Source organism: Rhincodon typus, chromosome 35 (assembly GCF_021869965.1).
Source record: "Rhincodon typus isolate 14 chromosome 35, sRhiTyp1.1, whole genome shotgun sequence".
Classification (NCBI taxonomy): Eukaryota; Metazoa; Chordata; class Chondrichthyes; order Orectolobiformes; family Rhincodontidae; genus Rhincodon; species Rhincodon typus.
In genome coordinates this window covers 7,241,987-7,267,487 of record NC_063366.1, presented here as the reverse complement: position 1 = coordinate 7,267,487, position 25,501 = coordinate 7,241,987, and the positions used below count along the sequence as shown (strand labels likewise).

The window sequence follows — 25,501 nt, the reverse complement described above, 5'->3', positions numbered from 1 at the left end:
TGGGTAGTTGAATTGGGCATACAAAAGATAAGACCAGCCGCCCATTTTGTTCCACTGGGCCTAAGTGTTAAGTGAAAGACATGATAATTGCCCACAGTTAATTTTTAAGAAAATTAAATGATGAATCCATAGAAATATGCATGCAATATTCAGCCTTGGGTGATCCAAAATACTTTTCTTTTGTGATGCTTGTGATGTCAACCCTCCAGACAGGGTGCAGGTGCAGTTACTTTTCTCATTTATTTTGGGTGAAAATGGAAAATTCTGCTCCATAAGCTAAGAAGCTACGGAAACCAAGAAAAGTTTTTGAAAAGGCGGTTAAAACAATTTTAGATTTTTAGATTTCTACCAAGAGTTGTGAGAAGAGGTAAAAGTGGACATTGGACTGCTGTAAAATGAGGCTGGAAGAGTTGTAATGTGGAACAAAGAAATGGCAGAGGAACTGAACAGATACTTTGCATCAGTTTTCACGGTAGAAGATGCCAGCAACATACCAGATCTTCAAGAGTGTCGGGGCAGAAGTGAGTGTGGTAACCACGGAGAAGGCACAGGAGAAGCTGAAAAGTCTGAAGATGGACAAATCTTAAGGAGCAAATTGACTACACACCAGAATTCTGATGGAAGTACCCAAGGAGATGGCAGGTAGTGATCATTCAGGAATCACTGGAATCAGGGAGGATCCCAGAGGACTTTAAAATGGCTAATGTATAATGTTTGAGAAAGGAGGGAGGCAGAAGACAAGAAATTATAGGCCAGTTAGCCTGATCTCAGTTGCTGGTAAGATGTTAGAGCCTATTACTAAGGATGAGATTGTGGAGTACTTGGGATTACATTACAAAATAGGACGGAGTCCGTACAGCTTTTTCAAGGGGAGGTTATCCGGACAAATCTGTCATAAATCGTTGAGAAGGTAATGAGCAAGTTAAACAAAGGAAAGCTAGTGGATGTGAACTATTTGGAATCACAGAAGGCCTTTGGCAAGGTGGCGCATTGGAGGCTGTGAAATAAGAGCCCATGTGTTAGTGGCAAGGAGCTAGCACAGATACAGGATTAAGTGACTGGCAGAAAGCAGGGTAGGGATAAAGAGGTCTTTTCAGAGTGCCAGCTGGTGACTAGCAGAGCTCCACACAGGTCAATGTTGGCACCACATGTATTCACATACATATTAATGATTTGGACCAAGGAACTGAGGTTTTCTTGCTTCACAGATGCTGCCAGACCTGCTGACATTTTCCTGCAACTTTTGTTTTTGTTCCCGGTTTACAGCATCCACAGTTTTTTTTCGGATTTGATTTTATGGAGACAGTGGAGGTGGAGAAGATGTTCCCACTAGTAGTGAAGACTAGGACATGGGGTACAGCCTTAGGATGAAGGAACAACCCTTTAGAACAGAGATGAAGTGGAATTTCTTCAGCTAGAGTATAGTGACTGTTCAACTCATTGCCACAGAAAACTGTGAAGGCCATGTCATTGAGTGTACTTATGATACAGAAAGATAGCTTCTGAATTAGTCAGGGAATCAATGGTTACAGGAACAAAGTGGGAGAATGGTCTTGAGAAACATATGAGCAACAACTGAATGGTGGAGAAGGTTCAATGGGCTGAATAGCTTAATTCTGCTCCTATAGCTTATGATCTTAACACATAGGCTTTTATTTTTTTCAAATATTTTAGAGGACATTTGATTAAAGAGGCACTATGAGAATAGTTAAATTATTCTTTTTTAATAAATATATAAAAATCAATCCCATGGAATGAGATGCACTGAAGGAAAAAAAAATAAAAAGCTCTGGGAGTGATCTTGCTTGTGAGGGAAAGCACCAGAATAAAATAGTTCCACACAAGTCATCTAGAGTTGGATTGCTTTACAAGAAAAGAAAGAAATGCTTGCAAAATATTGGCCAATGGAAGTTCCACGAAAAGGCATTCAGAAATATGGAAAGTTATATTTTTCTTCTTCACAATTTGTTTTTAAATATTGCTTGGATATTATCAATTTTTGATTTAAAGAAAAAAGTGGGGCATCTGTTAATGGTATCTGAATTGTAATATTATAGTGGTTATGGCTTGTACAGATGTGCATTAAGTATCATCATAAGCACATATCAGGAGAATATTTTCAAAGAGTGTTCAGACTCTTATGCGGTTACATTTGGTAACGAAATCTACCAGTTAGAGAAAATAAAATGCTTCTTACTTCACCATCCGAGTTCATAATGAGTTAACATTTGTGAAGACTGTAAAACAGCTTAATAGTTGAACAATGTAATTCAGGTTACCACTCTAAGGCAGGTTCTGAGTAAACAGTGTAACTCAGGTTAACAGTTAACAGTGTACATCAGGTTGAAATGTAATGCAGTTTCAGGTGAACAGTATAAATCAAGTGAACAGCTAACATTGAACAACTAAAAAAAAGGTTCAGAGTTCATGGTGTACGATGCAAGTCAATAGATAATAGTGAGCAATTTAAATCAGGTTAACACTTAACTGTGAACAGTATAAAATCAAGCTAACAAGCCTAAGGGTTAACAGTAAAAATTAGGTAAGAATTGAAAGTGTAAAATAGGTTACAGGTTGACAATGACCGTCACCATAGTAAGTTTAAGTGAACGGTGTCAATTTTATTAACCATTAGTACAAGTCTGGTTAAAAGTGTGAACAGTATAAATCAAGAAATAGTTAACAATCTGTTAATAGTTCTGAGGAAGGATCACGAGACTGAAAACATTAACTCTGATTTTTCTCCACAGACATTGCCAGACCTGCTGAGCTTTTTCAGCCATTTCTGATTTACAGCAACCACAGTTCTTTCAGTTGTTATTGCAATAGTTGACAATCTGTGTGTTGTAAGTGATTATCCAATATGGGAAAAGTGCTGAGAGTTGGAAGCTGGCTGAATAATTGTTAGTTTGCGTGATTTAGTGGAATATAAAGATAAGATTTCTGCTGGATCACAGATTGTAACGGAACTGAATGGGATTGTTAAAATTTTAAGTGTAGGGGATTTTGGGGTAGAGGTGGAAGACAGTTCCTTTTAGCGGTTACTACATGGAGCATAGATTGGGTATTTAAGCTTGAGGCAGTAAGCACTTAAGAATTTGTTGGGTCATTTAATACTTAAAATTAATGGTCTGCATAATTAGAAAATCTTGAAACAGACAGAGAGGTAATGATAAATGAATAAATATAGACCAATATTAAAGAACAACAAAATATCAAGTATAAAGTAACCAAACAAAGCTTCAAGATGAGAGGTATTCTAAAGCATTCTAATTACTTGTGGTCAACTTGCTTCTGAGGTCACCAGACACATACAACTTCCAAGCCTTCACATTCATTGCAACAGTTTTGTATAAGAAAGAGTTTTACCATTAAAGACATTGTTGTTTAATTAAATTATTGTCAGACTCATGACTGCTGCTGAGAAACAATTGTGATAAGATGTAGCAATCTGAATTCCTCAAAATGCAATAAAAGGAATCTCTACTCTCCAATTTCCAGGAATATTTCACAGAAACAGGCACACTTTTAATGGAGGGAAAACACTGATTAAGAGTAGAGTATAGTCGAACAACCACAAGGGAGAATTTATACAAACATGAGGATACCACTGCTAAATTCTTTGATGCAAGGCCATGCTTTTCCCTTGTGTAGTTGGTGGCATGACTGGTAACTGGCACTGAATTTAAACATGAAAATGTCAAAGTGCCTGTTATCCTGCTACTGGTCCTATACAAACTCATCCACTACACTGAAGACAATTTCTCCATCATGTAATCAAGGAGCAAACTCAAAGACTTACGCTGAAGCTGCTGAACCTTTCTCCCATACCACTCCAGAACTGCAATGTCCAGTTCCAAGTGATACTGCTGGTGTCAATGTGAGGATTGAATACTGAAGAGGAGAAACATATTACCAATTGTTCGTCTTGTCAGCAACATGTCTATTCAGCAATGTTGAAATTCTGTACGATGAAGTGATTGCAGTTTGAAATCTTGTTTTGTACTGCTTCAAAATGTTTCCTTTACATATAGAACTGCAGTATGTAACACATCATATTTAATATTTAATCAGAACATGAGGTTTATAAACTCCTATTCTGCTTTACTTTGTGTTTCAGTCTACAGTGTCCAGCTACTGTAAACACTGATGTTCTTTTATGAACCTTTTGCAGTAGGGCAGACAACAAAATATGCAGCCATCCCAGAGTTGAAAACAAAATTTCCCCATTTTGTGGTTATGTTGTACACTTTATTCATTTCAAAATGTTAAAAAAAAACAAAGTCAAAAATATGACATTAGATAAGGTTTTTTTTCTATTCATTTTGTGGGATGTAGGCATTGCTTGCTGGCCAGCATTTCTTGCCCATCCCTAGTTGCCCTTGAGAAAGTGGTGGTGAGCTTCCTTCTTGAACCACTGCAGTCCACCTGCTGTGGGTTGACCCACAACACCATTAGGGGAATTCCAGGATTTTGACCCAGTGACAGTGAAGGAACAGTGATATATTTCCAAGTCAGGATGGTGAGTGGCTTGGAGGGGAATTTGAAGGTGGTGGTGTTCCCATATGTCTGCTGCCCTTATACTTCGAGATGGAAGTGGTTGTGGGTTTAGAAGGTGCTGTCTGAGGATCTTTGGTGAATTTCTGCAGTGCATCTTGTACTTAGCACACACTGCTGCTACTAAGTGTCGATGGTGGAGGAAGTGGATGTAGTGCCAATCAAGCAGGCTGCTTTGTCCTGGATGGTGTCAAGCTTCTTGAGTGTTTTTGGGGCTGCGCTCATCCAGGCAAGTGGGGAGCATTCCATCACACTCCTGACTTGTGCCTTGTACATGGTGGACAGGCTTTGAGGAGTCAGGAGATGAACTATGTGCCACAGTATTCCTAACTTCTGACCTGGTCTTGTAGCTACTGCGTTTCTAGTGAATCTAGTGGAATTTCTGGTCAATGATAACCCCCAGGATGTTGAGAGTGGAGAATTCAGTAATGGTAACACCACTGAATGTCAAGTAGTGGAGGTGGTGGTTAGATTGCCTCTTATTGGTGATAGTTACAGCTGGTATTTGTGTGGCTCAAATGTCACTTGCCACATGTCAACCCAATGCATAATATTGTCCAGATCTTGTTGCATTTCAACACAGACTGTTTTAGTTTCTGAGGAGTCACAAATAGCACTGAACATTGTGCAATCCTTGGCAAACGTTCCCACTTCTAATCTGATGTTGGAGGGAAAGTCATTGATCAGTAGTTGAAGATGGTTGAGCTGAGGACACCACCCTGAGGAATTCCTGCAAAGATTCCTGGAGCTCAGATGGTTGACCTCCAACAACTACAACCATCTTCCTATGTGTCGGGTACAACTCCAACCACTGGAGCGTTTGCTCCCTGATACCCACTGATTCCAGTTTAGTTAGGGCTCCTTGATGCCACACTCGGTCGAATGCAGCCTTGGTGTCAAGGGCTGCCAGTCTCACCTCACCCTAGAATTCAGCTCTTTTGACCATGTTTGAACCAAGGCTGTAACGAGATCAGGAGCCGAGTGGCCCTGGCGGAACTCAAGCTGGGCGTCACTGAACAGATGCTGCTTGATAGCCCTGTTGATGACACGTTCCATCACTTTACTGTTGATCAAGAGTAGACTGATGGGATGGTAATTGGCTGGGTTGGATTTGTAGAAGATTGGTATCTGTAATGCTGGGGAGCACTGGAGGAGGCCAAGATGGATCATCCACTTGGCACTTCTGGCTGAAGATTGCTGCGAATGCTTCAGCATTATCTTTTGCACTGATGCGCTGTGCTCTTCCATTATTGGAATTGGATGTGGATACTTGTGGAGCCTCCTCCTCCAGTGATTTGTTTAATTGTCCACCACCATTCACAACTGGATTTGGCAGGACTGCAGAGCTTAGATCTGATCCATTGGTTATGGGATTGCTTAGCTCTAACACTTACTACTTTTGCTGTTTGGCGTGCAAGTAGTCCTGTTTGGTAGAATCACCAGGTTGATACCTCATCTTCAGGTATGCTCCTGGTATGCCTTCCTGCACTCTCCATTGAACCAGGGTTGATCTCCTGACTTGATAGTAACGGTTGAGTGGGCGATATGCCAGGCCAGGAGGCTACAGATTGTGCTGGAGTACAATTCTGCAGCTTTTGATGGGCCACAGTGCCTCATGGATGCCCAGCCTGCTTAGGTCCCTGTGCAAACTGTGGGGTCACTAATAGAAGAGGCTGTGCTTCTGGATCTGCCAGGATTTGAGCATTAGTGCAAGGATCTGAATAGTGTTGATAGGCCATTGTAATAGCAACAAGGAACCAAGGGAGTCCTGGCAAGACAGGGAAATACAGATTTTTGGTAGGGGTTTGGGATAGTTTGATGAATAGGAATGGGTTGAGCAAATAGAGAGGCATTCACCCACCATAGTAAAATAAAGTAAATGCGTTTCAAGAGTAGAAACACATTCGCAGCTGCAATCATTGCAAGAAAGTTTGTTAGAGGCCAGTCATCTCAGTGTACAGTTGTTTCAGGAATTCCTCAGACAAGATTGTAGGCCAGCTAATTTCATTTGCTTCATAATCACTGCTATAAATGAGAGTTTCTCACATATCCGGGGGAAGTCTGTTCCATGTGTCATGGCATTTGAAGCTACATATCTTTGCATAACAGACCTATACACGTTTCTTACCTCTCTTCTTCCAATCAATGACACCAATGATGACAGCAATCAGAGCAATGGCAGCAGCAACAATTCCAACAATTAAACTGAGATTTGTTTCTTCTGGAGTTGGAAATCCCCATCTGTGGAAGGGTGATGAAGAGTCACCAGACTTAAAACATTAACTTTACTTTTTTTCCCCCACAAATGTAGCCAGACCTGCTAAGTTTCTTCAGCAATTTCTGCTTTTGGTTCAGATATCAAGCATCTTTACTTTAGAGTTTGCTACCAGTTGTTCAAAATGATGATAAATTGCCCATCAAGCATCATGCTTGATTCTGCAGTTATACAGGTATATGGTGAGACTGTACCCGGAGTATTGTATACGGTTTTAGTCTCCACTGCCCAACAGAGGATATATTTGCCACAGCCAGAGTGCAACAAGGGTTCAATAGGCTGATACCAAGGATGGTAGGACCGTTGAGGAGAGATTGGTTTAACTGGCTATGTATTCACTCGATTTTAGAAAAATGAGCGGGAATTTGATTGAAACATACCAAATTCTAAAAAGCTAGACAGACTAGCAGCAAAGAGGATGATTTCCCTTATTGTAGAGCCTAGAACCTGGGGTCACAGTCACAAGTTATTGGGTCGGCCATTTAGAACCAAGATGAGGAAACATTTCTCCACTCACAATGTGGTCCACCTGTGGCATTCACTACCACAGAAAGCTGGGTCTCTGAGTATATTCAAAAAAGAAATGGATAAATTTTAGATATTAAACGCATCAAGGTGTACAAGAGAGAAAATGGGAATATGCACGATAATAGAGGATCAGCTATGGGCATATTGAATGACGCAGCAGGCTTGAACGGCTAAATGGCATACTTCTGTTACTTGGATCTATGCTTTGAGTCTAAACACTTGAATGTTGAGGCATAAAGGCAGCGCAGAAAGAAAGAAAAGGAAACTAATCTTTCACTCCAGATCCCACTACCTTATGGGACACATTGCTGCATGTACTTAAAGATGTGTGGGTCAAAAATTGGCCTCTTCAGTCGTATAAAGACCATCATGGAAACTTGTGACCCAGACTAGCCACCATTCCTGAACTAGCAGACAGCCAATAAGTGTTTCTATCATCAATTAATGTAACATCCGTTCTGTTTTGCCGTTCAGCTACTGTTTTGTCCTTTGCTGTTCTTGTATTTTTCCCTGACCAATTGATCTGAACTGATCTTTGTTTCTCATTTTATGTCCCTGCCCTTTTGTCGATAGAATGCTTGACTCCAAAGGTTTTTAATGGGTCCTATACAGAGCAACATTTGAATGCCTCCCAATACTCAATTGTACTTGCCCTGCTTCTCCTAGTAACAATTTTGACCATTTTACAGTTGTCAGTTCTCTCATTTTGTTTGTGGTTCATTTTGCCAAACCTGTATTTCCAATAACTGATTTACACTTGTCCTCTGCAAAAATGAAAGGCCATTATCATATTAGATAAATGGCTCCCGACTTTTAGACTGTCCATATCTAGTTCGTTACATATTTAAAAAGTGGGACGCTAATGAAATTGTGTCAAACTAATATCACTTGCCTTGAAAAAACACAAAATAAGTTTGGTCTACTTTCCTGACCTGCAGACTTCAGATTAAAAAACTATCAGCTATCTTGATGTAACTGGCTGGTACCTTGATATTTACTAATCCTTCCTACTTGCATCCAATGAGTTGCTCATCTTGCCAACTCTCCCACTTCCATCCCAGTGCCACACAACTAGCCAGCCCTCCCAATCGACACCTAACTTTTCACACTTAAATGTCCTCTCTTACTTTTTAATTCTAACTAGGGGTTCTGGGGTGAAGGTTATCCATTACCTGTAATTGTGTCTCGAAAATGTTCTAATACTCAAGAAAAGCTGTTATTTGTGAAAGTATATGTTAATAAGTTGATAGCTGGTTAAGGGCAAAGCACATCTTGAGTGGTTACTTTTTATATTCATGCACAAGGGTTGGTGTTCTTAGCGAGGTTACTGCTTAGGGACTGTTCCTAATTGCTCTTGGGGAATAGTAGATATCTGACAGTGGAGTAGATAATGGAATCACTATACAGTATATGAATTTTAAAAAGGTGCTTGATTAAAGTGACTCTTGACACACTACCAACAAAACTGATGTCCATGGGGTTCATGGCACGATGTTAGTATGGGGAAAATGCTTCTCCTCTAGGAGTCATACATAGTACAAAGGAAATGTTTGTGGTTGTTGCAGGTCAATCATCTCAGCTTCAGGACATCTCTGCAGGAGATCCTTATGGCAGTGTCCTTTGCCAAACCAACTTTAGCTACTTCATCAATGGCCTTCCCCCCCACCCACCACAAGGTCAGAACTGGGAATGTTTGCCGATCATTACAAATATTCAGTATCATTTGCCACTCCTCAGATCATGAAGAATGTTCAAATGAGGCAAGACAATAACCAGGTTTGCACTGACAAGTAGACAAGTGGCAAATAATACAAGTGCCACTCAAGGGTCAGCCAATGACCGTCTCCAACAGAGAATCTAAACATCGCCCCTTGATATTCAGTGGCATTAGCATCACTAAATAACCCATTGTCAACATTCTGTGAGTTATTGTTGACCATACCTGAAGTGGCTACAAGAATAAATCAGAGGCTCAGAATCCTGCAGTAAGTAACTCACCTGCTGACTCCCAAATCCTGTCCACCATCTACAAGGTACAAGTCAGAAGTATGTCTGGATGAGTGCAACTCCAACACTGTGCATCATTTGCAGGGTGTGTTGCAGAAATCCACAAGGTTCCTTCAAAAGCATCTTCTAAATGCATGACCATTTCCATCTAGAAGGAAAATGTCAGCAGATACATGGGAACACCACCACTTGCAAGCTTTTCTCTAAGTCGGTTGCTCCAGACTTGGCAATATGTCACCATTCCTCCAATGTTGTTGGGTCAAAATTCTGGAACTCCCTCTCTAAAGATATTGTGGGTCTACCTATGCCAATCAAGAAGGCCGTCCACCACCGTTTTCTTCAGGGCAACTAAAAACGGACAATAAATGCGGGTTTGGCAACTGACACCCATATCTCACAGATGAACATTTAAAAACCGTTATGTGATAGAAAGCAGATAGAAAGGTTTTTTTTTTAAGATTGGAGGAAAGCATGTAGTTTTGTTTCTCAGCAGTTGGCATTAGTCTACTGCACACTTTGTTGTGTGCTGTCATGCCAGCGAAGAAATAGGACATTATAATTTTTGTTTAAACTTGCATGCCTGTTTTAAAAGTGGACAATGGTGAGTTCAAAGATAGTTGCCACATGTAAAGCTTCCAGAAAAGCAAATTGGTCAAGCTTCTAGAGGCTTCTAAAAGTAAGAAACTACAACAGAGTTATCAACACAGCCCAGTCCATCACGCAAGCCAGCCTTCCATCCACTGACTCTAGCTGTACTTCTCACTGCTTCGAAAAAGCAATCAACATAATCAAAGATCCCTCCTGCTCTGGTTATAATTTCTTTCAACCTGTTCCGTCAGGCGGAAGATACAAATGCTTAAATGTACCAACAGATTCAAGAACAGCTTCTTCCCCACTGTTATTAGACTTCCAAGTGGACGCACAAATTTTAAATTTAAAATTTAATGTTGATTTCGCTCTTTGTGCACCTTCTCTGCAGCCATAACAATATATTCCTCGTTGTTCTTACCCTTATGCACTTTATATGGTATGATCTGCCTGTACTACATGCAAAACAAAACTGCTCACTGTACCAAGGTATATGTGACAACAATAAAATCAAATTTTAAAAAGTCTACATGGACCGCATTCCTTTGCCATGGACCAGCAGAATCGAAAAGAATATTTTGTTTTCAACCAATCTGGCTCTACTTGCTGTTCACGCCAACACAGATGAAAAGGACACAGACAAGTGAAAAAGGCAGACTTGTGGCAGGTAATGCTTAATCCAAAAAAATTGTAATGATTGACAAAATGAGGAGAAATAATTAATAGCATATATACATTAACAATCTGAACAAGGGAAGTGAGGACATTGGTGCTATATTTACAAGACATGAAGATAGGTGGAGTGGCAGGTAATGTTGAGGAAATAGGGAGGCTGTACATGGACTTGCACAGACTAGGGCAGTGGGCAAAGAAGTGGCAAGTGGAGTACAATATGGGAAATTGCGCAATTATGAACTTTGGCAGGAAGAATAGAGGCATAGACTATTTTCTAACATTCAGAAATCTGAAATACAAAGGGACTTGGGAGTCCTAGTTCAGGATTCTCTTAAGAATAACATGCAGATTCAGCTGGCAGTTAGGAAAGCAAATGCAAAGTTAGCATTCATTTCAAAAGGGCAAGAATACAAGATTCGAGATGTACTGCTGAAGCTGTACAAACCCTGATCAGACCGTGTTTGGAATACTGAGAGCAGTTTTGGGCCCTGCGTCTCAGGAAGGACGTGCTGGCATTGGAGGGGGAATGAAAGCTTGTTATATTAATGGTTGAGGAATCTGGCTTTGTACTTAATGGAGAAGGATAGTTGGGGTTGGGGAGGAGTTATTGAAACCTACTTATTACTGACAGGCCTGGATAGACGGATGTGGAGAAGATATTTCCACTCGTAGGACAAGCTAGGACTCGAGGGCACAGCCTCAGAGAAAAGGGACAATCCTTTACAACTGAGACATGGAAAAATTTCTTCAGCCAGAGGATGGTTAATCTGTGGAGGCCAAAGACAAAGATATATAGGTTTTTGATTAGTACAGCGATTAACAGTAACGGAGAGAAGGCAGGAGAATGGCACTGGGAAACATATATGATTGAATATTGGAGCAGACTCAATGGGACGAATTACCTAATTCTGCTTCTACAGCTTATGGTCTTATTTCAGCATCTTACTGAAACTGCCCTTACAGCCGCAGTTCCTCTTACCCAAGTGCCTGGTCTCAGTTCCTTTGCTGCTGTGTTCATACTGACAAGAATAGGTGGCTCGGTCCTGCAGCTCGAAGCCAGGCCACTTCCTGAGTTGGTTTGTGCCATTGTGGTTGACCAGAATGCCAGTCATCATCAGCTCACCATTTCTCAGAAGACAACTTTGACATCCGGAGGATAGAATCCAGTGACAAGGCAGGAGAGTGGAGTCAGTTAAATGTCTGATCTCTTATTCACTGATGTAAACACATGTGGAGCAACTGAGGGAGAATAAAATAGATCTGAGCTCAGTCAGTATATGATAAGGAATCTAACATACCCTTTAACCACAGAATTAAATGAGAGACTTTAGTTCATGCTTCAATACCCAAACCCCATTTTGCCCTCACTCCCCGACTCAGAATTATCACTCATCACTTCCAAGTTGCACTCACACTCTTTCCCCCTTTGCTCCCCAGCTGTCACCCACATATCCCACCTCCTCATTCCCCCAAACCTTTGTGCCCTCCTCACCTCCTGGCCCTCTGACCATATACCAATTTTGTTCCCTGCTCCCCTCTAGCCCTCGATCTCCTCTTCACGAACCACCCCAATCCCTAGTCCTCCATCCTCTCTTCACCTGCTTCCCCCAGGCCCTCAGTTCTCAACTTTCAGTTCCCAGTTCATTCACCACCTCTCAGTAATCCCCCCTCAAACATGCACTCTCAGTGCCCCTCAACTCACTGGGTCTCAGCTCCTGCTTTTCCGACTTCAAGTATTTCCTTAGGCACTCAATGTACCGGCTCTTCAAGTATTTCTTCCTCTATTTGTTGTAAACTTTGTACTGGTCACAATCCTTTTTAATGACTTGTGCCCATGCTAAGGCCGTTAACTACACCATACGTGCTCCTTGTTGAAACAGAAGTAATGTTTCATTCCAGGTACACCATTCTAGTGCTGTTGTGGTTTGTGTCATCCCATATCTCAAAGCCAAACATCATCTGCAGTATGTGGATCCCTGTCAATCAAATGTGCACAGTGCAGATCAGACTGCGTCACCTCCCCTCTACTTCAGGCCAGAGACCCAGTGTAAATCAGAACCATCATCTTTATTTGGTTCTCAATCAAAAGCACCCAGTCAACGAACCCCACATCCGCCTCTGTGGCCACCACAGCAAATTAGCAAATACCCACTCAGCCAGATATGCCTCACATAGACTTCCGTCAAACACATCAAACCAATCAAAATGAACTCCACAGAGAGTCCTTACCCACACATCACTGAAAACACATCCAATTATTCATTTCCACACCCACAGAGAGACCATCATTCAGTCACAATCAAAGGCACAGCAAATCAAACTCAGTTTGATTGACAACTGCAGAAACACATTGTTTCCACTAGACCCAAAACAGCAGGAAATAATACAGCCATCACCAAGCCCATACTAAAACCTCAACATAAAGGTACACCATCACAATCCCAGTACCAGCATTGTCACTCAACTACAGGCATCCATTCAACTCCCAGCCTTGGAGAAGGTCAGACTGAGCTGTCACTCAAACAAGTAAATTCAGATGGAGATTCTTGACAGTCAACGAAGAGGAGAAATGCAAAGGAAGTTCAGTAGACGAAGGGAAGACAGAAAGTTGTTTTCTAACGAAGCCTTCTGATAGGTCTCAGTGTTTATGATACAACAGCCAACATAATGACACAAGAACACATCAGGTTGGGAGAGTCACAGGGGAGGAGGGCCAAGCACCAGGGGTAGCAGGGAGAGTGAAAGTCAAGGAAGGACAAATGAAGGGGGAGTTCAGGTAGAGGGACAGATAATAAGAAGCGAAACAAGCAATGACACGGAGGCAAGAATGTTGGGAGGGCTGGAGTTGATCAAAAACCTTCTTTAGCCTTGTAAGAGGCCTGGACCAAAGTACAGCCTCTTTCATCAGCTACTTGACATATGGATCAGACTGACCCTTCCCCCATGGAGAAACTGTGGCTGCTTCAGTTAAAGTAGGAATCTGAAACTGCAGCTCGAGATGTTAAATGATACTCCAAACGTTCCTTATTCACATATTTATGCATATGCCCTTTAAACATTGTAATCATATCCGTACCCACCACTTCCTTCAGAGGAACCACATTTTCCACATATGAACCACTCTCGGTGTAAAGTTGCCCCTCACAACTTTTTAAAATCTTTTCCCTCTCACCTTGAAAATATTCCCCTAGTCTTGAAATCCCCCACCCTAGAGGAAAGATATCAGTCATTCTTCTTATCTCTACCCCTCATGATTTTATAAACCGCTATAAGGTCACCCTTCAACCTCCTATGTTCCAGTGAAAAAAGTCCCAGCCTCTCCTCATAACTCCGGCAACATCCTGGTAAATCTGTTCTGAAACCTTTCTAGTCCCAGAAGAGGCCTCACTAGTGTCCTGTACAGCCTCAACATTATGTCCCAACTCCTACACTCAAAGGTCTGAGCAATGAAGGCAAGCATGCTAAATGCTTTCTTAACCATCCTGTCTACGTGTGAAGCAAACTCCAAAGAAATATGTACATGAATCCCTATTTCTCTCTGTTCTACAACACTACTTTTAATTAAATAAGTTCTGCCCTTTTTTGTTTTACTAAAACGCAACATCTTGCTTTAACTAAATTAAACTCCATCTGCCACTCCTCAGTGATTTGACCCAACTAATCAAGATCTCTTTGTAATCTTAGATATCCTTTTTCACTGTCCACTATACCTCCAATTTTGGTTTCATCCACAAACCTACTAACCATGCCTTCTATATTCTCATCTAAATCATTCATATAAATGACATACAAAGGTGGACCCAACACCAATCCCTGTCAAACACTGCTGGCAATAGGCCTCGAGTCAGAAAAACGATACTCCATCATCTCTTTCTGTCTCCTGCCGTTAAGCCAATTTTGTGTCCAACTGGCAAGCTCACCCTGAATCCTATGTGATCTAACTTTACTAATTAGACTACCATTTGGAACCTTGTCAAAGGCTTCACTAAAGTCCAAGTAAACAACATCTTCCACTCTGCCCTCAACAACCTTCTTGGTTACTTCCTCAAAAAAAAACTTGACCAAGATTGTGACACGATTTCCCTTGTACAAAACCATTCTGACTATCCTTAATTGGCTCTTGCCTCTCCACACACACATAAACCTTACCTTTCAGAATCACCTCCTACAACTTACCCACCACCATTAGATGTCAGGTTCCTCTTACATTCCTGCTTAAACAAGAGGCACAACATTAGCCACTCTCCAGTCATCTGGCACCTCACCCATAATTATAGATGACACACATATTTCTGCAAGGACCCCCGCAATTTCATCCCTAATGTCCCACAACATCCCAGCATACGCTGGATCAAGTCCTGAAGATTAATCCATTTTTATATTTTCCAAGACCTCCGGGATTTCCTCTTCTGTAAACTGTTTTCAAAACATCAATATTTATTTCGCTGAGTTCTGTAGCCTCCAATTCTTTCTCCACAGTAAAAATTAGTGTGAAATATTCGTTTAATTTCTCTCGCATCTCCTGAGATTCAACACAAAGATGATCTCTTTGATCTTTAAGGGACTCAACTCTCTCTCTGGTTGCTCTTTTGCTCTTAATGCATCTGTAGAATTTCTTCGGAATATCCTGAGCCTTATCTGCCAATATCCTCGCTTTCCTTCCTGATCTCCCTCTTAAGAATGCCTCTATATCTTTGTACTGTTTAAGAGATTTATTTGAACCCAGTTTTCTCTCTCTAATATGTTTTTTTTATTCTTAACTAGAACCTCTTACCAGCCTTACCTTCCATTCTAACAGAAACATAATGACTCTGAACTCTCATTATCACACTTTTGAAAGCCTCCCACTTATCAGACGTCCCTTTACACGTGAACAGTCTACTCCAATCAAGAATATAAACAAAGTTGCTGGAAAAGCTCAGCAGGTCTAGCAGCAGCTGTGAAGGAAAAAACAGTTAACGTTTTGGGTCTGGTGACCCTTTTTCAGAACTGATCCAATCAACTTTTCAAAGTTCTTGTATCATATTTCCTTACTCCAATTAAAAACTAACTTTAATGGAAGTCTTATAATTTTTCATAACTATTTTGAAATTAATGGAATTATGATGACTTGACCCAGTGCTCCTCTATCAAATCAGTCACTTGTTCTACCTTATTACCCAAGTGAAGGTCAAGTTTTGCTCCTTCTCTGGTAGGAACATTGACATATCGATAAAGAAAATTTTCTTGAACACACTTAACTTCTTCACCATCCAAACCTTTAACTATGATAGTCACAGTCAATGTTTGGAAAATTAAAATCACCTGTTAAACTTTGTTATTCTTTCATATACCTGAGATCTCTCTCCATATTTTTTCCTCAATTTCCCTTAGATTACTGGGGGGCCCTATCCCACAATCCCATCAAGGTGATCATTCCTTTCTTATTTCTAATATCATATATTTTCACTGGATGATTTTTTTTTTTAAGAAATATCTTCTCTAGTTACAGCAGTAATGTTTTCCTTCATCAAAAATGCCACTCCCCAACTCTTTTGCCAACCCTTCTATCGTTCCTCTAACATCTGAAACCCAGAAAATGGAGCTGCCACTCCTGTCCATCCCTCAGCCAAGTTTCCGTAATAGCTATGATGTTTCAATCCTATGCTCCCAAACATGCCTGGGTTCATCAGCCTTACCTGCAAGACCTCTTGCATTTAAATAAATTCAGTTTAATTCTTCACAGCTACTAAGTTCTTGGATTTCTGAATCCCAAAAACACCACGCCCTCAGGCAGGCAAATGTCAGGTCAATACAAATAACAAAGCAGCAACACCACAGAGGGAGGGAAGATTTTAAAAAGTAGGAGAACTGAGAGGAAAGAAATCAGGATACAAACCCATACTCCCACACCCTGATACATCAGAGCCCATGTACATAATCCCCAACAAAACATTTTGTCCCCTAAAAGCTAACATCAACACAATACAGAACACCCAGGAAAAAAAACTGACACAACACAGCACTCCTTTACATAAACCCTTACATAACATAGTGCCCCTCTGAACAAACCCCAATAAAAGAGCCCCTGTAACTAAGCCCCATCTGTTAATAGCAACCCATAAGTAAATTCCAACATGATACAACAGAGACCTTTTTAAAACTCCAACACAACACAAAGCCCCAGCAAATAATATCCAACAGAACACAGCCACTGTAAATCTACTCCTGGGTTAGAGTATGTTGGGAATTATCTTGAGGAGAGGGAAAAACAAATGGGTATAAGTAAAGCTTTATGAAGGCGGAACGCTACAGCATCAGCTGTGATTAGCCTTTGTCAGGAGAACAACAGTGAGTTCTTGAAACCGCACCTCATGTATGACACTTTGATGTTGAAATGCTTTGATAAAGTCCCAGACAGGAGTTAGTTTTAAAAAAATTGTAGTTTAGGATTGCAGGTAATATTTAAGTGTGGATTGTGAATTCATTCACAGGAAGAGAACAGGCAGTAGGAGGAAATGAGTCACTGTCAGGCTGTGAGCATGATGCAAAGAGAGTTAAAGGGGAGTCAGACAGGATGAGTTAGCATGCAACAGCATGGCAGATAGAATATAATGTAGATAAGTGTAAGGCCGTCTTGGTAGGAGAAACAAAGGCACAGAGTGCTTCTTAAATGATGGGAGTTTGAAAAGTGTTGATGTTTAAAGGAACTTAGGTCTCCTTGTTCATTGAAAGCTACCACGCATGCCCATCAAGCAAATCAGACAGCAACACTTATATGAGCCTTTATCTTAAGAGAATTGGAGTCTCAGGGAAAGAGTGTTGCTTCAATTGTATAGAGCACTGGTGAGACCGCACCTGGAATACTTTGTACAGTCCTGGTCGCCTTGCCAGGGAAGCATATACATGCCATACAGCCAGTGGAGTGGAGCTTTAACAGACAGATTCCAGGGATGATGGGACTGTCCAATGTGGAGAGATTGAGAAGACTAGGCCTGTATTCTCTGGAAGTTAAAAGAATGAGGGGTGATCTCAAACAGATTTACAAAATCCTTAAAGGAATGAATTGCAGAAAGAAAGCTTCACCTCACTGTAGGGATTAGAACCAGGTAACAGAGTCAGAATAAACTGCAAACAACTTAGAACTGAGATGAGAAGGAAGCTCTTCACTCAGGGGCTGATGAAAATTGGGAATTCCTTAAACTAAGGACTGTGGAAGATCAGTAATTCATCAATTTCAAGGCAGAAATTTCAAGTTTCAAGTCACGAATTACAAGAAGGGATATAGGGATATGGTGGGAATATTTTGTTGCAATAGATGCTTTGTCATGATCTTGAATGGCAGGCTCAAGGGGTCACATGGTTTTTTGCTGCTCCTAAGTACCTAAATGGTGCAACTCAAATTGGCAAGAATAATGCTGGGTGTATAGGATTAATTAAGGTCAGTTTTTATAACCTTCCTTGTATTGTCTAAGTGTACACTTTATGATACTAGCTGATGCTATTGCTGGACAAGTCAGATCCCAAACTGAAACCTGGTTTGTTTTTGTTTCAACAAGGTGGTCTCTCACTCAGATATGAGCACACAATAATGCAGATTTGGTTTTAGCAGCCATATATAGGCCTACAACACAGAAGAAAAGTCAAAATAGAATAAACCAAACTCTTTTCAAATAATATGCCTTTAAAGATTCAAAAACATGGTAAAAATTCCCATTAATACCAAAAGCACTCAGAAATCAAAACATTCCTTTTACATATCCCTCATTTACAGTTCTCAAACCAGAGAGATTCTCCTTCTTTATCACCTCGACAGACAACTGTGACTTCAACACCAGAGAATCTGATAGCCTTTGCCTGGAGCCTGAACATTCTCAGCTTCAACTAACCCCCTCAGGATTTTATTTAAACACTTCTAGTCTGGAAATATTATTAAACATCTTATCCTGACATAATCTACTTTTATCAATCATAAACTATCTTCTCCATGTCTCGGGAGACATCCACCTGGAGTTCTCTTTTGGTGGATATCCAAGATATTGGAGCAGAGGTGGGTTAATAAATCTGAGGCATAGATAACTTCGGGAAACTAGGGGCTCAATGCCCTACTCCGTATTTATACTCTCCTATTACCATATCAACTCTTCTCTCAGATCCCCAGCACCCACTATGTTCTCCCTTCCTTGCCAGACCCAAACTGGTAATGAGACCCTCTCTGACCCCAGACCCATTACCCTCTAAACAAGAGTTAAAGCCCATGCATGCAGCCTGACTGTGAAACCCTCAAGGCACCATTAGCCTCTGATCGAGGGTTGGTGATAGAATAAAAAAAGACTAAACACTGCTAGTGAACCTTTCTTTTCTGAGGTGGTTCTCTGAAGCAGCAATTCACTAATCATGGCTATATCTTGTTCCTAGAATACTGCAAAATCTTCCTGTTTATAAAATATACCAATTACCACTCAAGTGCCTAGATTGGACCTGCCTCCATTCCACTGTCAGGCAGAGTACTGTAGGCCTTAATCTCCTGCTGAGTGACAAAATATTTCCTTGCGTCCTCATTACTTCCTTCAACTATTACATTATACCTATGCTCTCTATTTCTCAATGCCCAATACACAACTTGGTACTGAGACCCCTCTAACCACACGTGGGCCTTTACTGCAAGTGCTGTCTGCTCCACCTCACTTTTCAGTAACCTCACCAAAACCCAACTGGTCGCTCCACAGCATTACCAATTGATTTAGGATTAATGTCCTGGTACACAGAATGACAGTCAGGCCTCTTCAAACTCCATTACCCACCTAAAGAAACCCCTTCACACAGAAGGACCAACACCTACAATCCAATCATAATAAATTCCACCAAAAGCACTGAAGAGTTTCTGGGGAATCGTTTATCAAGAGAATGCCTGTGCTGACTGGATTAATATTCCTCTTTATTCAGGCATCATTGTACTGGATGATTGGATGGCTTGGTCATACCTCATTGGGATAAAAACTAGTACGAGTCCAAAGAACAAAATAGAAGTACACTACAGGAACAGGCCCTTTGGCCCTCCAAGCCTGTGCCAATCATCATGCCCCAACTAATCCGAAAAACAAACCTTCTGCTCTTATTCAGTCCGTATCACTCTATTCCCTACCTATTCATGTAGCCACACAGGTGCCTCTTAAATGTCGCCAACGTGCCCACTTCCAACACCTCTTCTGGCAATGCATTCCAAGCTCCTACCATTCTGTGTGAAAAACTTCCCTCTCCCTTAAACTTTCCCGCTCTCACCTTGAACCTGTGCTCTTTTGTAATTGAAACTTCAAACCTGGAAAAAAGCCTCTGCGTATCCACCTTATCCATGCCTCTCAATTTTGTAGACCTCTATCAGGTCTCCACTCAGCCGCCGTCTTTCCAGTGAAATCAATCCTAGTCTTTTTAACCTTTCCTCATAACCAATACCCTCGAGATCAGGCAACAACTTCTCTGTACTGTTTCGAAAGCTTCCATGTCCTTCAGGTAGCATGGCAACCAAAACTGCACACAATACTCCGAAATGTGGCCTAACAAGGTTTGCCAAGTCTTGTACTCCATGCCCCGGTCAATGAAGGCAAGGATACCATATGCCTCCTTAATTACCTTGGCCACCTGTGTTGCCACATTTAGGGAAGTCAGCAGATGAAAGTCTGGAGATTCCCTACCAGTATCAATTGTCAGAATTAAACATTCCAAGTATTTTGGAGCCTGCAATCAGAAAAATACCATGACCTGCACCATCAGATGCCAAGAAAGAAAACTGAACAACGTCCAGATCATTAACAACAAAAAAAAACAAAGGAGAAGTATGGCACTGTACAGGCCCTTCAAGCCTGTGCCGATCACCATGCCCTGACTAAATTAAAACAAACCTTCTGCCCTTATTCGATCAGTATCCGTCTATTCCCTTCTTATTCATGTAATTATACAGATGCCTTTTAAATGGCACGAATGTGCCCGCTTCCACCATCTCCCCTGGCAGTGCATTCCAGGCTCCTACCACTCTCAGTGTGAAAAACTTCCCTCGCACATCTCCCTTAACCTTTTGCCTTTTCATTTTAAACCTATGCGCCCTTGTAATTGAAACTGAAAATTGAAAAATCCTCTGACTATCCACGACTCTCATAACTTTGTAGACCTCTATCAGGTCTCCTCTAAGCCGCCATCTTCCAGTGAAAACAATCCTAGCCTTTTTAAGCTTTCCTCATTGCCAATGCCCAAGAGACCAGGCAACATCCTGGTGAACTTTCTCTGCACTCTCTCTCAAGCTTCCAAATTATTCTGGTAATGCGGCGATCAAAACTGCACACAATACTCCAAATGCGGCCTAGCAAGGGTTTTATATAGCTGCAACATGGTTTGCCAACTCTTGTACTCCATGCCCTGGCCGATGAAGGCAAACATGCCATATGCCTTCTTAATCACTTTTGGCCAGCTGTTTTGCCACTTTTAGGGAACTGTGGGCCTGCACACCCAGATCAGGTTGTATTTTAATGTTCCTAAGGATTCTGCCATTAACAGTATAGTTCACACCTAAATTTGATCCTCCAAAATGCATCGCCTTGCATTTATCTGGATTAATCTCTATCTGCCATTTCAGTGCCCAAGTCGCCAACCTATCTACATCCTGTTGTATCCTTTCACAATCGTCGGCACAATCAGCAACTCCATCAATCTTGGTATCATCTGCAAACTTACCAATCAGACCACCCACATTTTCCTCCAGATCATTTTTTATGCTACAGAGGACCTAAGACTGATTCCTGTGGAACACCACTAGTTACCAATCTCCCAATCTGAAAAACACCCTTCCACCGCTACCCTTTGTCTTCTATGACCAAGCCAGTTTTGTATCCATCTAGCCAGCCCACCCTGAATCCCATGTGATTTTAGTTTTTGAACGAATCTGCCATGTGTGACTTTATCAAATACCTTACTGAAGTCCATATAAACTACATCCACAGCTCATCCCTCAATTATCTTTGTCACCTCTTCAAAAAATTTGATCAGGTCGGTGAGACATGAATTTCCCGTAAAAAACCATGCTGCCTGTCGCTAACTAGTCCATTTTCTTCCAAATGTGCATATATCCTGTCCTTCAGTATCTCCTCCAAAAGCTTCCCTGCCACAGATGTCAGACTCACTAGCCTATAATTTTCTGGATTATCCCTGCCTCCTTTCTTAAACAAGGGAACAACATTCGCTAATCTCCAGTCCTCTAGAACCTCGCCTGTGGTCAACGAGGATGTGAAGATATCTGCTAATGCCCCAGCTATTTCTTCCCTTGCCTCTCACAGTTACCTGGGATAGATCCCATCTGGCCCTGTGGATTTGTCTACCTTAATGCAATTTAGGATACCGAAAACTTCCCCCTTTAATCTATTGACATTCTCTACAGTATTCACGCACTCAAATACAAAGTACTTAATAAGGATAGCTCCCACTTCCTGTGGCTTCATGCATAACTTCACTCCTTTGTCCTTGAGGGAGTCTACTCTTTCCCTTGCTACCCTGTTTCTTCTAATATATGCATAAAAAGCCTTAGGATTCTCCTTGACCCTGTTTACTAAAGACATTTCATGTACCCTTTAAGACTTTGTAATTGTTCTATCTCAAGGGCTTTGTCAGTTTGTAGCTGCCTAGACCTATCATATGCTTCCTTTGTCCTTTTGACTAAGTTTATAATTTCCCTTGTCATCGATGGTTCCTGAATCCTGCCATTCCTATCTTTCAGTTTTAGACAAGCAACCGAAGCACACTCCAACACGCTCAGCTTTACACAAACTATTCCCCTCCCTGTCCAGCCACACGGACCCTTTTGCTGTCCATCTGCATTTTCCCTCCCCATCGTGCATTCTCTTGTGTTTGAGTCGACTAAGACCCCTTGTCCCTGCCTCCAGTGCTCAGCACCTTCTGCGTTGATTGCCATCCAGACAACCAGGCTCGCTCAAGCCTACTCTTCCCTTCGTTCCCAATCCAGCCACTTACGCCCACTTCGCTGTGAATAGCCAAACTGGACTTCAGGTTTTAAGTGACTGCTGAGATACTATATTTTTCCAAATGTGAACACTGAAAGAAGTAGAGCTTGCAATGGTGGAGAAGCAGGATACAAGACCAATTCAAGTGACTCAAAAACAAGCTCATCTTGTACTATCATTGAATGCGGGAGAAAGAGACAAACCAAAAAATTACACACCAGCCGGTCTAACCTCACTGTGACTCTGACAAGGCAAATTACTGGAACAAATTCTGGGACGTGAGCATTATTGCCAATCCTTAACTGCCTTGAACTGAGTGAAAACGGTCAACACTCAATCTCCACTAGTCATGGTAGCCAGAACAACACTCAATTCTACCTTTGAGTCCCGGTTCCCCAGGATGTCCAGCTGGGCTAGGCCCTTTGGGTCAGCTTTCGCAAATAGGTGTGCTGCCTGCTTCTTGCTATATTCTCCAGGGACACCTCCATGCTATCAGCACTAATCATTTAGATTCTGAAAATTGCAGATCCCATCGCATTTACGGGATGAAAGCTGCTTATTAAAGTAGTTATTTAATAAGAAGGTTTCTGCTTTGACCACTCTTTTGCGGCAAGTTCTAGATTCACGTTATGTTGCTTCAAAGACCTTCCTTTTAAATCCCCTGTAAACTTCCTACCCTAAAACTATGACGTGCTTATTTATCTCCAGCCCAACAACAAAGGTGAACACTCTTTCCATACTTTCCAGACACTGCTCATTTTTATATAATTTAGTTAGGTTTCTCCTGCATCTCTTCCATTTCAAAGATAAGCAACAATTGTCCAGTTGATTTTTTTTTTCCTGATTGCTTAAATTCTCTATTACAGATGACATGCTTGACAATCTCCTTTGCACCCTCTGGAGTACTATTACACCTTTCCAAAAGGGTCGTTAATAGACCAGGAAGCGATACTCCAGCTGTGGCCTACCCAGGGTCTGACAGTAACTTTCCAATGTGTGACCTCTACCATCAAGAAGGACAATGGTAGCAGATGTGGAGGAACACCACCACCTTCTCCTGTGCAATTAGACGGGCAAATTGTGCTGGTTTTGCCAATTGTGCCCACATCCCTAGAAAATAATAAAGTTCCAGCTTAAACTCCCTGCTCTTATAATCAGTGTCTCAGCTAAGAAAGGCAAGTTTCCCATACTTTCCTGCCCAGCTTATCTATCTGTCTCACCTCCATCAGGGATCTGTTGACTTTCAGTGCATATCTGTTTCCACACACTTGTCAGATTTTGCTTTACTTGTCTGGTTTGCCTTCTGACTGCCTGAGATTTTTCTTTCTGCTTTGCATGAATTGCTAACATATATTCATTGCAATTTGCCTGCTTATTTGATATTTAAATTCTACATGGATTAACCAAAATTATTTTGATTTTGGTTTGATTGCGAAAGAAAAGTTATAAAAACTGAAATTTTGCTCATTGCTTTGATGGGGTCATTATGTAAAATTGTTTATTTTGATTTGTAGATTACTATGGAGATAACAGATAACCTATAAGGCCATAGATCAATAGTCAGAACAGAGTTATAGACTGGCTGGGTACTTGTCCACCAGTGTAGATACAATGAAGTGAATGGTCTCTTTCCATGCTGTAAATTCCTGTGAACATTATGAAGAGAAGCAACTTGGTGCAAAGACAATGTTGGAGATTTTATGGATTTTTTTTTTAAAGTAGGTGATTCAGGAAGAAATCAAAGATATTATTGGCCATGACAGCTGAGAGCAAAACATCTAAGTAAAATAAACTGTGAAAGAACAGAATAAGAGAAGCTCAGAGAATCTGTAGTGGTTATATGGCTGAAAGAATTTACAAAGATAGGGAGATATGAATTTGAATTTCTTTGAATTGGAGGATAGAAAAGTAAATATTGAGTTGTTGTCAAACCTGGAGCTAATGTAGAAGTAACATGCTAACAAAAATTTATAGTTCACTGCTGAATGAAGGAAGAGAAATCTTATAACAAAGTAAAAAAGTCTTAAAGATTACCTTCATCCATCACCTGAATCAACTTCCCCACTGCCAGAGTCAATTTGGAGATTAACAGAGAATTGGAAAATCAATTCAGGGTGCAGTCTTTATATGCAACGCGTTCTTATGATTTGGCATGCAAAGCTTTAAAGTGGAGAACGATGTAAAGGTAGATTAAAATAAAGGAGCTGATAAATATTCACAAGATTTTGAGGATAGGACAGAGACGTGGGACTAACTTCAAAGAGATAGGACAGGTATAAAAGGCCAAATTACTTTCTTCTGCGCTTCATCATTGCATTGGAGCCCAAAATTCAATCTGTTTAACTGGCAGACGGAGCAGTCCTGTGCCTGAGCGGAGAGAGCACACCGGGCGCTGGGAGGGTGGAAACTCGTGTAGAATCACGAGTAAGAGGCCCCAGGGAACTCGCAGTCCAGTTCTCTCCACCTCTCCCCCCGGGTCTGAGTCTGGGAGGTTTCGTGGATGGAGCTGAATCAATGATCAGTAACGACGCCACTAAATGGTGCAACAGGCTGGACCCGCTGGGCTGAAGATCTTCTTGCTGGTCCTGCCAACACCGCCCTCAGCCACTGTAACCTCATAGCCCCGAGGATAATTGGTCAACGCCTGGACCTGGAGTCGGAGGACGGGGAGGCACTGCTATGGCGGCCGTCACGGATCCTGACGCAGGACGAGGTGCCCAGTTCATTCCCCGGATGGCAGAAAGCACCTCTTTCTGGAGGCCTCGTCCCTGGGGATCCCTGACACTACCACCAACATCGATTCGCTTTCCGGGACGGTTTGGGCCTGTTACTAGAGCAACGCCGTTTAAGAACAGCGGACTCTTGCAGCATCCTCCATTGGCAACGG

General features: G+C 41.5%; 1 long non-coding RNA gene across 4 annotated transcripts in view; it reads right to left on the bottom strand.

Moving 5' to 3' along the window:
* The window catches only part of LOC125487033, a 37,289-nt gene extending 11,788 nt beyond the window's left edge, over nucleotides 1-25,501 (bottom strand). For 2 of the 4 annotated variants that reach the window (XR_007265604.1, XR_007265606.1), the window contains exons 1-4: nucleotides 24,649-25,501; nucleotides 11,610-11,869; nucleotides 9,359-9,715; nucleotides 6,686-6,798 (exon numbers count right to left, since the gene is read on the bottom strand). This is a non-coding gene — a long non-coding RNA (uncharacterized LOC125487033). The remainder of the gene's footprint in view (nucleotides 1-6,685; nucleotides 6,799-9,358; nucleotides 9,716-11,609; nucleotides 11,870-24,648) is intronic. The other 2 variants (XR_007265603.1, XR_007265605.1) reach the window with 2 other exon arrangements.